Here is a 13,021-nt window from a genome sequence, read left to right on the forward strand (position 1 = left end):
CGTTTCAACCACCACCGTACAGACGCCACAAGCATCTCGAGCCTCCTCAACGCATGGCGGTCGACTGAGAGAATCTGCGATGACGTTTGCCTTTCCTGGGGTGTAGTCCACTTGGAGATCGAAAGACTGCAACTTCATAGCCCAACGGACCAATCTACCTGCAGGAGACTTCAAGGTTAGTAACCACTTCAGGGGCTGGTGGTCGCTGGCGACGCGCACGGGATGACCATCGATGTAGCCGCGAAACTTCTCGACTGCCCACACAACTGCAAGAGCTTCACGCTCGGTGGTTGAGTAGTTTCGTTCCGCCGAAGTCAGAAGGCGGCTGGCGTACGCGATCGGACGCTCCTCGCGCGGCGACTCCCCCTGCAAGAGAGCTGCACCTAGAGCATAGCTGCTCGAGTCAGTCCTAAGCACAAAAGGAAGACTATAATCTGGCTGGATGAGGATTGGAGAAGAGGTAAGTGATTTCTTAAGTTCCAAGAACGCGGTGACTTGAGCTTCGCCCCACAACCAAGACTGATCTTTCTTCGTCAGCATAGTCAATGGTTGCGCAACCTTTGCGAAGTTCGGCACGAACTTGCGAAACCACGAGCACGTCTGTAAGAAGGATTTCAAGTGCTTCACATTCGTTGGCTCGTTCATATCGACGATGGCGCTGATTTTGTCAGGATCCGGCGATAGACCTTGAGACGAAATCACGTGACCTAGATACTTAACACTTTCTCTAGCAAACACGCATTTAGCTCGATTGGCGCACAGGCTGAAGACACGAAGGCGATCGAAAACAGCTCGAAGATCCTGTAGATGCTGAGCAAAGTTTTCAGAGATCACGATGAGGTCGTCTATGTAACCTAAAATAGTCACGCCCTTTAAAGCAGACCCTGAACGAAACCTGTCAATCAGACGCTGGAACGTCGCTGGAGCGTTGCGCAAGCCAAAAGGCATACGCTTGAATCTGAAAACGCCAAATGGTGACACGAAGGCGGTCTTGTCGCGATCCTCTTCCTTGACAGCAACCTGCCAGTAACCTGCCTTGAGGTCGATGGTGCTCATGAAACAGCTTTTGCCAGTATACTGCAGTAGATCGTCGATCACCGGAAGCGGATAGGAGTCAACCTTCGTGACGGAATTCAATTTGCGATAATCCACACAAAATCTGTAGGACCCATCCTTTTTAGGTACCAACAGCGCTGGTGCTGCCCACGGAGACTCACACTCTTCGATGACACCCTCCGACAGCATCTTATTGATTTCAGCCTCCATAACTTTTTTTTTCGCAGGCGTCAGGCGGTACGGCGGGACGGCGATCGGCGGGTGGGTGCCGGTGTCAATGCGGTGTTCAGCGAACGACGTCGGTCCTCCCCCTTCTCGGAAAATGTCCTCGTATTCCTGCAATGTCTGCGCAAGGCTTACTCTTTCAGGTGGTGACAGCATCATACCCTCGTCCGAACGCAACATGTCGGCAGAGGCGCACCCGATGAAGTTACGTGATTTCTCACAACGCAAGGGGTGAATGACCTGAGGTTGATCAGCTGTGAACCACGTTTCATTAAACATATCAATAACCAAACCAGCTTTACGTATAAAATCAATGCCTAGCAATGTTTCATTGTTAACTGCATCTGGAAAAATTATAAATGTGATAGGTATTGATGCGCCCGCGAGCATCACCACAACGTCCACCAGTCTGACTGTCACGTCACGCACTACACCGTCAGCAAGTTTCACAGTCATGACGCTACTACGCATCGGCTGCCCTAACTTAAGCAACAAGGAGTACAGCGTGGATCCGGCAACGCTTCGTTTAGCCGCCGTGTCTAATAGACCGGTACCGCGATAGCCAAAAATCTCTATGTCCAAAATTGGACGGCCTTTGGTACAAACATCCGGACGCAAGCGCTCGGTACGCGTGTTATCCACTGACCGCGCATCAGGCACATCATATACATTACAAACAGAATTTGAAAAAACAGTATTACAATCAAAAGAAACATGGGCTTGACATTGCGATGCCTCGGTTTTGGAATATAAATGCCTATTTGTGGACATAAAATCGCATGAAAAGAACGAATCCTTAGTGTCCGTATTTTTTGTATTACAGTTTACACAATTAGCACGAATAACACCTTTCGTACCACAACCGTAACACGAAACTGTATGCGGATCACTTTTAGATTTAAGTCTTGAGCACTCATCACGATCATGTCCACTCTTCTTGCAATAAACACAAAACCGTTTACCTCGATTCGGCGCATTCGCTGCGCTTACTGCAGCAGGTACAGCGACGGCGGCGGCGGCGGCGGCGTTGCACGTAGCACGCGCGCGCGAGCCCGCACTCCCTGCTCGCTGATCGCTTTGTACACTTTCTCGTGTTAATTTGAAACGAGCCGTGCAACCGGCGAAGTTTCCCGACGGAGACGGATGAGCCGAAGACGACGATGGCGATGGTGATGGCGAGGGCGCTCCTGTGGTGAAGGCCGGCGATCGCAGCAAAAGACTCTCGATTAGCTGGCGGTTTGACTCCGCTTGAGCCTTGGCGAACGCCGCCATGAACGACGATAGCTGCCCCTCGGTCATGAACCTGTCCGAGTCCTCATCCTCGACGTTGTTACGGACGCCTGAAGCCTTGCGACGCGGCATCGCAAACAACAGATGCAAACCACTGACGAAATTCACTCCGATAACGCACAATTGTTAAATTTTCGATGGGATTCTTCTACGACGCTAAGATGGCGAACGGTTGAATACGCGATTTCGTCGATAATTAGCGTGTAGGCCACGGGTTGGGAGCCAGTGTGATGTAGAAACACATTTATTTAATTATTAAAACAATTTGTGCGCGGAAAATGAATAATTCGCCTACGCGAGGTTGCGCATCGAACCATGGCTCAAATCCGACTCCCCGAACTCCAACGGCCGCAGGCGCACGTGCTGCGCGTCTTGGCTACCTGCCAAGAGCAAGCAAGAGCGCGTATCGTGCACGCCGTGCGAGTGAGCGAGACGAGTGGGCGAGACAAACAAAAGGTTAAGCGTTGTGACGACGTCCGCGGGAACTTTCACATCTGGCGGGTTTTTATATAGCAATATTATTACAGGTACAAAAATTGTTTTCTTTTACCAAAATAGCAATTATTATTTCAAAGAATTGCTCTTTTACTTTTCAAATGATGCAACATCAATTTACGTTTAAAGGAAAGAAATAGAAAGATCCTATTAATATCTACTTAATATACAAGCCCCAAGGTAAAATAATTTGAAACACAGTAATAACTCATCGAAGTTTCAGACGATTATATTTAAAATTGTGAAATAACATCAAACAGCCTTGCCCATTGAGGATTGTAAAAGCCCTTTGTCTTACCGCAAAAAAAAGTTTATAAACTTTGAAAAAGGAATTCGCGGTAATATCTTTAACTATTAATAATCTTTTATAATGTTTTAAATGAGAGAATCATTGTGATATAAACCCTATTTAGACAAAATTATCATAACACAAAAAATAATAATAATATATTTCATATTAATAATTAGTGAAGGTAAGTGATTTACAAAGAAACTTTGGCCTTAAGAAATAAACTTTTCCTGAGTAGACTTTATTCGGAAAGTGCAAAAGGATTAAGGGATTATCCATTATTACAAAAATTAACCAAATCTCTCATAATTACGGTTCATTTATTAAGCAAAGTTTGCATTCGAATTAACGCAGTTAAATATATAAAACGTACGAACTTTTAAACTGAAGTTTAATAATTTTCATAAACAAACTTTCACTTAACATATATTGACTTATTTATGTTGTAGATAATGGCTGCGACGAGAGAGAGAGAGAGAGAGAGAGAAAGAATATCAGAGTTCCTCATCCGCAGCCCGGAACCTGGACGTCAAATTACTTTATACCACGCCCTCCTTTAACCTTCGTAACAAGACCGTTAGATTCATAAGGATGCCTCATAAACATGTCTTGGCCACTCAGAGGCGTGTGAGCTAGTTTAGCTTAGGTCTTTATGATAACGTATAGCGAGCTCTAGCTCTACCCTAAAACATTGAGTCACTAGGCCAACGCCAATGAAACTATGATAGTTTACTCAAATATTCTAGTAGCTATATCAAAAATCGTAAGGACACCACGAAATGTGTTGGATGTAAGGTAAAATAAAAAGAAATAGTAAAGAAATGAAGAAGAAAAAAAGTAAACAAATACAAAACTGAAAAAAAATATTTAACCTGAAATTATAACTTCTGTGCCATACATAAAGTAGGGGGAACGGGAGGTTCCCGAAAAGAGAGACCATAATAAATAAAGACACCAGGTCAACGCCCTTAAAACAACCAAAGTATGCGAAAGTGCTCCTGTAGCTAAAAACATTAAAAAAGACGGTAAGGTTTTAGTTGATGAAGCCCCGACATAATCAGTGTATAAAAAACATTGTAATGTCTACACACTATGCTTATGCAGCCAAATATAAGGATCGCATGAGCATTGCTGGTACTGTATTATTAACAAAGGAGCAGATGAATTAAAACTTAACGTACAAATGTGGACAAAGTGTAATTCGACTTTCTAAATTACTCATACAATACTAATAACTCTGGAGTAGTTAGTAAGTTTACGAGGAGTTAATATTCCACCCTCGTTTACTAACGCTAAATGTCTTCATATACTATATTATTCCATAGATATCACGGCATAAGAACGGTCAACTGTATTAATTGTTAATTATACTATTACAAAAATACCATGTGTGACGCAAAGTTTTTTTGTTAATATTTTTTCAATCTATGATTTTACTTAATTAAATCCAAGTACAAGTACACCTATCCCCCGATTTACAAGGTACTTGTTTTACACGTTTTCGCTTTTACACGGTTTTCCAATTTTTTTTTGTTTTAATAATCGGTTTTTATTACCATCTCTCATAATGTAAATATTTCTGCTTCGAACATCGAATCGACACAAATAACTTCGAGTGATGAAAGTGAATTCGAACCTTCGATTCCGAAAAAAGTAGAATGAGAGTAATTTCTGACAGTGATAAAGGATAATAAAACACCTTTGGTTTTATTTTTTGTTCTTATGTTTAATGTATTATAATTAAATTTAAAAAAAAAACAGTTTTACCATAATATCAAATATTTTAACTTGTCAATGCATTTTATTTTTATTTCTATGTACACCTAAAAATATTGGAAAAAATCACAACCGTTAAAAATAGCAAAATTATGTATTTTCTGCAAGTTTTTCGATTTACACGGTTTTGACTTGAAATTTTTTAACTTTCGATTTACACGTTTTTCTCAGAAACGCATCTACCGTGTAAATTGGTGTACAGTAAAATTACGGATTATAAGATACGGATGATGCGGGTAAATCCCCCACTAGATGTATCAACGACACGATCAACCTCGCGGAAGTCTGTTAACGCGTTAAGTACTGAAACAGTTAAAAGTAGAACCAAATACATGGTTGTAACCACGAAACAAAAATTATGTTCCATTTATAATTTTGCTTACTAAGTTATGTCGCAATAGCCTCAGGGGTCCTCCAAATACGGAAGCCTGTTAAGTGTATTTATAAATTTTGTATTGAAACATTTACGATTGTTTTTATGTTTTTAATTAGGAAACTGTTGTGATAAATTACTTCAAAATACTTTTGGACTGAGAGAATTGAGGAAAACATTGCCAGCTTTTATATGAACGATTTTAAAATGAAAATTTTTAAACATGGTGGTAGAGTTCTTACGTAGAGATACACACAGAATCTAGCATCGATCATTTCAGTCGCAAAATAGTATACTCTTATTATAGTAAATGAATGATAGTGGTGTATTTGGGCAGACCACATAACGCGTAACAGATGGCCGTTGGAACCTTAAGGTTTTGAGGTAAGCGGAGTCAGAGGCGCAGTAGATATAAAACATCCACCGTCGAGCTGGAGAGTCGACCTTGTTAAGTATGTGAGATGCTAGAAGCAGGCTACCTGCAACTGGTGATTCTATCGATGAATGTTATACAATACATGAACACGATTCTCTCATTTTATTTTGTTTTGTTTAACTTAATATTTATTTATTACGCACTTAATTTAAAAAAAAAGCATTGTACGTAAATTCTAGACTAGTGCAACTGTTACGTTGTTTCAATATACTGTCATGGAATTTCTTAAAGATAAAGATAAAAAAGATAAAATTCATTTATTCAACACAGGAACTTTTAACAGAACTCTTATTGATCAACTTATCATCTTTCTTTTTAATCTATTTTATTTTTGACTCTACTCTGCTTCGTAGGTATTATAGTTGTAAAGAAGAAGCAGGATGAAACTCCACAACAACATATATTTTAATAAAGTTTAACAATACAGATTTATACATTACACACTTTATCAGATATAGTGTAAATTAAATAAGATAAATCAAGCAAATGTAAATTATCTTAATAGTAATAAATTTAAGAAATACATCAAACAAAAAATTTGAAAAAATTCTTATTCGTGTGAAGGATTTTCAAGTCATTATAAACTATGAAAAGAATTTCTCTACTATTATCATTAGAATATCGAAAAAGTGAAAATTAAAAACCCATCTAAATTATTTGTGCGTTCTTTTCAGATAAAGGAGGGTTTAAAACCCACGTAACTTTAGTAGAAAGATGTCACTATAGAAAAATTCAATCTGTTTTTAGTTAATATTATGTTGGACTCTTTTTGCTCGATATATGTTAACGTCAGTAATAATTTTTATATCTCTATTTTATTGACGCAAGACAATATGAATAATAAATACTTCAATACATCCGACAAATATTGGAAGTATTTTGTTTGATTAGGACAATTGTTAGGCTCGAATATTTTTACTAAGAAACGAGATGGATTCGTTCGTTTATTCGAATTCATATTTCGAATTTTTCAATTAACATAGATAAACGTACATTTTTACTGCACTTCTGTCAAAAAAATACTTATTTTTGTCTTTTTAAATAGATCTCTTGTTTAAACTTTGATATTTTTGGGAATCAAAAAACTCATAATCACCCATCGAACTAAATATATTCAACAGAAAAATACTTTAATGTTAACTTTTCCATTAACCAATTCAGCTGAGTCTAAACTTGCATGCCATTAATTATTTTAACTGGCCATAGTATTTCCAGCACCCTGAAATATTAAACGATCTTTATTTTTTTATATCCTTATCAATTAAAGATTTAAATTCTATTTTTAAATGTTTATTTTGAAAAGAAAATACTTTTAATCTTTGTATAGATTGATCATGGTTGATTATGACCTACAATCATTTTTTACTTCTGCTAATATGTTATATCATATTTTAAATTCGGTGCAACATCTAGATCGAAGTTTTGTTTTTCGAAAATCAAAAACAGGTTTAAAATAATTATAAACTCTAAAAGACAAGTAAAGCTTTCATCGCTCGTCTGATTTTGTAAAATCAAATTATACTTGAAATGGGCCATAAATAATCTCACTAGATTTGACTCCCTCTCCGCTTTAACACAAAGAGGGAAAGAAGTCAGTATTACAAGCCTTCTTCTCTCTGATTCCGTGAAAATATATGATAGAGCCTGGTAATTGCTACAATTCTCACTACAGTGGAAATTTGCGAGCACTTTTCTGTAACTAACACCGGTATTCTAGTCTATTGGGTTCCGTCACAGTGTCTAATTTGACCACATAACAAAAATGTAATTAATTTTAATACCTTTATTTATTATATATAAATGTATACTCTACTATGCTGTATTACCCACTAACGTCTAATTCCACATCATAAATGTACTCGTATATACAAGGTAATTGGTTGAGTCTAAAATCTATAAAGTTTGTGAATGTTTAGCTCATTTGCCGTCATTTAATGGTACACTCTATCTAAATATTAATGGTTCAGATGTAACAATTAACGTAATGATATTTAAGTAAGAAAAAATATTGTCAAAGCCCTGATTACTTCATATAAAAGTTTAAAAGTCGCTGGATACCGGCAGCGCAAGATCGGTCATCAATTCTATCTTTGGGGGAGTCTTACGCCTTGCAGTAGGTGTCTACCCGCTGATAAGAAAAAAAATGAAGTTAATTTTATTAAACTCCCAACAGACTGTACTGCCAAAAAGTATTAACCTGTCGCATTCCAGTAATAAATATTAATTAATGCAACATATCTCAAAGTAAGAAAAGGACCAATATTTAACAACTTCCGCACATGCAGTGGTAGTCGTGCAACAAAGTGCACCGCACGCCAGCCCGCTAATTAATGCGTATGCGGCAAACAGTGCGAATTACATAACCGCCACCGTCAAATCACTTAACACGTGTTTCGCCCCTGCACGGGGCATCTTCAGGAGTTATGTTACACCGATTAGTGCCAAACGCAGAGTGAATGGCAATGGCACAAATGGCACTAATTACACAAATGCCGCATACGCATTTATCAGTGGGCTGGCGGGTGGTGCACTATGTTGCACGACTACCACTGCATGTGCGGAAGTGGCTAAATATTGGTCCTTTTCTTACTTATGATGGACTTCCGCAAGGTAACGCCTGATTCCATTAAATATCTCAAAGTGATCACTTAACACGTGGTATTGTATAAAGGACTAGCTTTAAAGCTTTTTGCTGACAAATGAGCTTCACACTTTTAAAGTTTTTACACCCATAACCAATCATCCTGCAGAAATAATGAATTTAAAAATATAAAGTCTATTTATGCATTCATTCACATAAAATTACTAATGAGCTATTTTCAATTGAAATCGGTATATATATAAACAAAGTTTACTTTCGATTCTATGATGTATAATCTACTTTCAGGGTACCATATTGTATGGGACAGTGTTGTAGGTTCGGATGTTCGGATTGCGGATATGAAATCAATATTTATTCTTCAAAAAGGAGCGGCTCGGGCCTTGTAGAAGCATAAGCTTCAATCAGAGATATCTGAATAGATCATCTTTCAATCCCTTAATAAGGTATTTATAAGTAGTTGTGCTAGCGACTTCGCCCGCGTGGAATTTAAATAAAATAACTAGTTTATTAACTTATTTTTAATAAATTTTTCGAATATAAAGGCAGCCTAAGTTACTTCGTCGTATATCAGCCGCCTGCTGGTATATTTTCCGTCAAAATCGGACTAGCTATCTCAGAGATTATCCAGAGCAAACAGATAGGTAAAAGTTTTAAAAATGTCACTTGAGTGATGTTCTGTATATATATTTATACGCATCTAGTGGAAAGCGGTTCTTTAAATATTAAAAACATACACTACAAATTAATTGATATGTATAGATATATTTACTTTATATTAGAGAAATAGTAATAGATTGAATAAATAAATAAAAGTAAAGGTAAAAAATTGTAAACTAAACGTTACTTTAACCCTGTTAAAAGATATATTGTTGTAGAGTTTCTGCTTGCTTTTTCTTCGCAACTATAACACCTTGCGTAGCAGAGTAGAGTTAAAAATGAAATAGGTAAAAAAAATTAGTAAAAAAATTTGGAAGTTGATGATTTATAAAAATTCTGTTAACAGTTCCGCTGTTGAATAAACGAATTTTATCTTCATCTAATCTTTAATACTTGGCTAGAGTATTTTTTGGCATTTTGAAATTTATCTAAAATGGTTTTTTTATATAATACCAACAATAGTCAAGATCACTGATCATCGCGGTGATATTGGGGGGGGGGGGGCATGTCTTCCATTTGGCGTCTGTCACCTGACATAATCACGATGATGATGGTAGTAGTTTATTTATAGCTTACTCAAAGGCAGCGTTGCAATTAGTTTAATAGTTATATTTTAGGAATATTTTGGTTTATAAATTACTCTGTACCAGGCGTATATGAAAGTATTTTGTTAATCGAGCTAAAACTAAACGATTTTTTCACGTAAGATACTTTTAAAACGGTACACTAGAAGTTAATCAACGTTGTTTATATTTAATTAACTTCTAACAAGGTGTTATAAAGCCTCGCTTTAAGGCACTCGCGTCGTCGAAAAAATTACATAACGTTCAATTTTTAATTTTAAAAATTCTATTAGAATTAGAGGCTTTTGCGGTTCGTTAATGTATAAATTAGATTAGAATGTTTAACATTATAAATATTATCTCAATTAAAAATATGCTCAAAATACCGCAGCGGAAATAAGGTGCAATGTTTAAGCATAAATTCTTGCAACTATACTCTGTATATATTATGTTTGCTTAGTCTTTTTATCGGTGATTAAAAGAGAAGGAGACATTTTAACTATAAATATTATGAATTTAACATAAAATACAATTTCTTTGAATAAGAAATGAACCCAAGTTATTTGATAGGTTTTTTTTTTTTGACGTTATTTCGTGCATAAAACTACAAATTGTAGTCATTTTTGAAAGCCGTTTTAGAAGCGATTCAAATTAGGAATTTTGTTAGTGATCTTTTCATGTCGATTTTTAAGTCATTCAGTACATAATTTAAAATTAGAATAACGGTCACTTTTCGATTTCATAATGAGAAATTTCAAACAATTTCTTACGTTTTTGGTTTGTTATAGTTACAAAAACTTTAAATAGGTGAATGTATAGCTCATTCTCCGTCAATATATGTACGGTGGATCCTATCTATAAATCAATTGTTAATAAAATATAAATTCATTTAAAGTAAGATAATTAGATAATGTACAAAAGCGGCATTTTCAAATTTCGAATTGTAATAACTGTACAAAGAATGAAAATAAGTTTTTTTTTAAATCTATTTACATAATGCTTTAAAGCTTTTTGCTGATAAATGCACTTTTATGCCTATAACTAATAACCCCGTATAATAATATTAATATTAGAATTACTTATAATAACACTCTTTTAACCTTAAAATAATTATGTGTAGACTAAAAACTGAATATATTTTTCGAAGAAAATTACGTCATAATTTAGCTTGTAAAATTTGCTATTCCAAATTATGTACACAGAAAGCTACTTACCCGATTGGTTTGTCGAATCGCTGACGAATATTTTGTATTAGCATGAATCAATTCGGCAATTGTATAATAGACAAGAAAAATAATATAATTGATTGAGCGACTACTAAGGAAATTTTCTGCGAATTTAATTCTACATTCGTTTTTAATAAATGATGTGAGTTAATTAGGATTTACTTTGAATTTATATTAATTTCAATTGTTATATTTAGTAGAAAAACATCTTAAGAATTTTGCTCCCTTACGTTATTTATTATTTTTGAGGAGTGGTTATTTACGATTGTAGGTCGCAGGTTTTTGTATTAAATACAAAGGACTGCCACTGATCACAAACAAGTTTTCAGGGTGGGCAGCACCTTTGAATACCATAATACCAAAGTGATATTGCAAAGCCGCCCGCCAAGCGCGGCAATTATGGTATTTCTCCATATATACATCTTTGGAGAAGACCCATGCCTGGCAGTGGGAGACTATAGGCTAAAATAACAACGATGACTAAGTTTTAAAAATAAAAAAAATGACCTAGACACTAATTATAGTATAGGTAGTAAACTATATCTGGTTTAAAAATAAGAAACGCATATACCAATCTCAATTTATAATAATTTTGTGAAGTAGCTATTTTTATTTATTATATAATGAATTCTAAAAAAATTGTAATGTATATAGCATAAGCACTGTAAATATAGATAAACTTTGTATAACTATATCTAGGCTCCATAATAATATGGACTTTTATGGGCAAATATATACGAAACTACAATACACTGGCGTGTATTGTCTCTCAATTATTTACTATTTAACAAGTTCATTAAACAAAAACGATAAAAATCCTATTATAATATGAAATATTTTAATGTTAAGTATATCGTTCAAGTGTCTACCAAAAACACACATGATTTTTTATGGGTTTTTTCAAATTATGGTGCGTTTGAAACCCACGTAACTTTAAATTCAAAGTTGCCATTATAGAACAGCATTGGGTATCTATTTGCATTGTTCTAACGTACACAAGTCTGTACTATGTAGACAATAAAATGAATAAGTAAAGAAATATGTAAACTCTTTGGTTACTTATTGAAATATCAGCTAAATATTGTTGCTGGTAAAAAATAAATAGATTTTTTTTCTATGATAGACTTATAGCAGAATATGTATAGACCGCTAATTTTACTTTTTTAAACTGTTTCTATTTTATTTATAATCTGTACAATAATTGTAAAATTATTATTGCGTAACGTTTTTATTTCAAATGCTTTTAATTCAAGTCAACTTTGCTTTTAACTTTTTATTTGTTTCTTTAAATGTATGTTAAGTATACGAGTATATGTAAAAATTTACATTTATAATTTTTTTATGCTATGTTAATAATAATATTTTATTTCTAATAATAACATATAATAGTTATTACCAAAAAATATTTAAAATTTTATTAATAATATGGAAATCGGTCGATTAGTTAATGCCGTTTTATTTAGAACAAAAAAATATCTTTTCCACAAAATCTCGTTAAGATTTTTGTTATGTTAGATATTTTAATTAAAGTCATTTGTATTGTAATTAGAGATTAGTCGTTTTCAAAGTTTTTATAGAAAATAAAAATCTCGGTACAAGACGATTAAAACGATGTATAAAGTTTTGAGCGACGACAGAGGCCTAAGCAAAAAAGTTTATTGCGATATTATTTTTATGCGAGAGTCCGCTTTGCTGAAGAGTAAATTATTTTGTAATCCAAACTTTAATCATAAAAATTATTTATCCTTTAAATTCGTTATTTTACTAAACAATACATGTGGAATATATTAATATAATGTTATATTTTTAAATCATATAAATTCGAACATGTATGAAGAAATGTAATATTTTTTAAATACATTTGAAATTAAAATTTAAGAATATGTATATTAGTGGCCAGTTAAACTTATATCAACTTTTGGTAAAAAAAAAAAAAGTTTTTACTCACCGAAAGCTTCTAGAGAGGAGTTGCCGGAGTTGTGAAGATGCTGGTCAGCAAGTCAGCACATGTCCTGTCACCCCACGCTTGCAGG

At 34.8% G+C, this 13,021-nt stretch overlaps 1 protein-coding gene across 1 annotated transcript in view; it reads right to left on the reverse strand.

The window, feature by feature from the left end:
* The window catches only part of CCHa2 (CCHamide-2), a 47,038-nt gene extending 34,017 nt beyond the window's left edge, over window positions 1-13,021 (reverse strand). Inside the window, exon 1 of the mRNA XM_068769110.1 lies at window positions 12,937-13,021. The gene's annotated coding sequence lies outside the window, so the exon portion shown is untranslated. The remainder of the gene's footprint in view (window positions 1-12,936) is intronic.

The sequence above is a fragment of the Battus philenor genome, unplaced genomic scaffold (genome assembly GCF_028537555.1).
Source record: "Battus philenor isolate CCGP_79_NKW_IND1 unplaced genomic scaffold, ilBatPhil1.0.hap1 SCAF_10, whole genome shotgun sequence".
In the NCBI taxonomy this organism is placed as follows: domain Eukaryota; kingdom Metazoa; phylum Arthropoda; class Insecta; order Lepidoptera; family Papilionidae; genus Battus; species Battus philenor.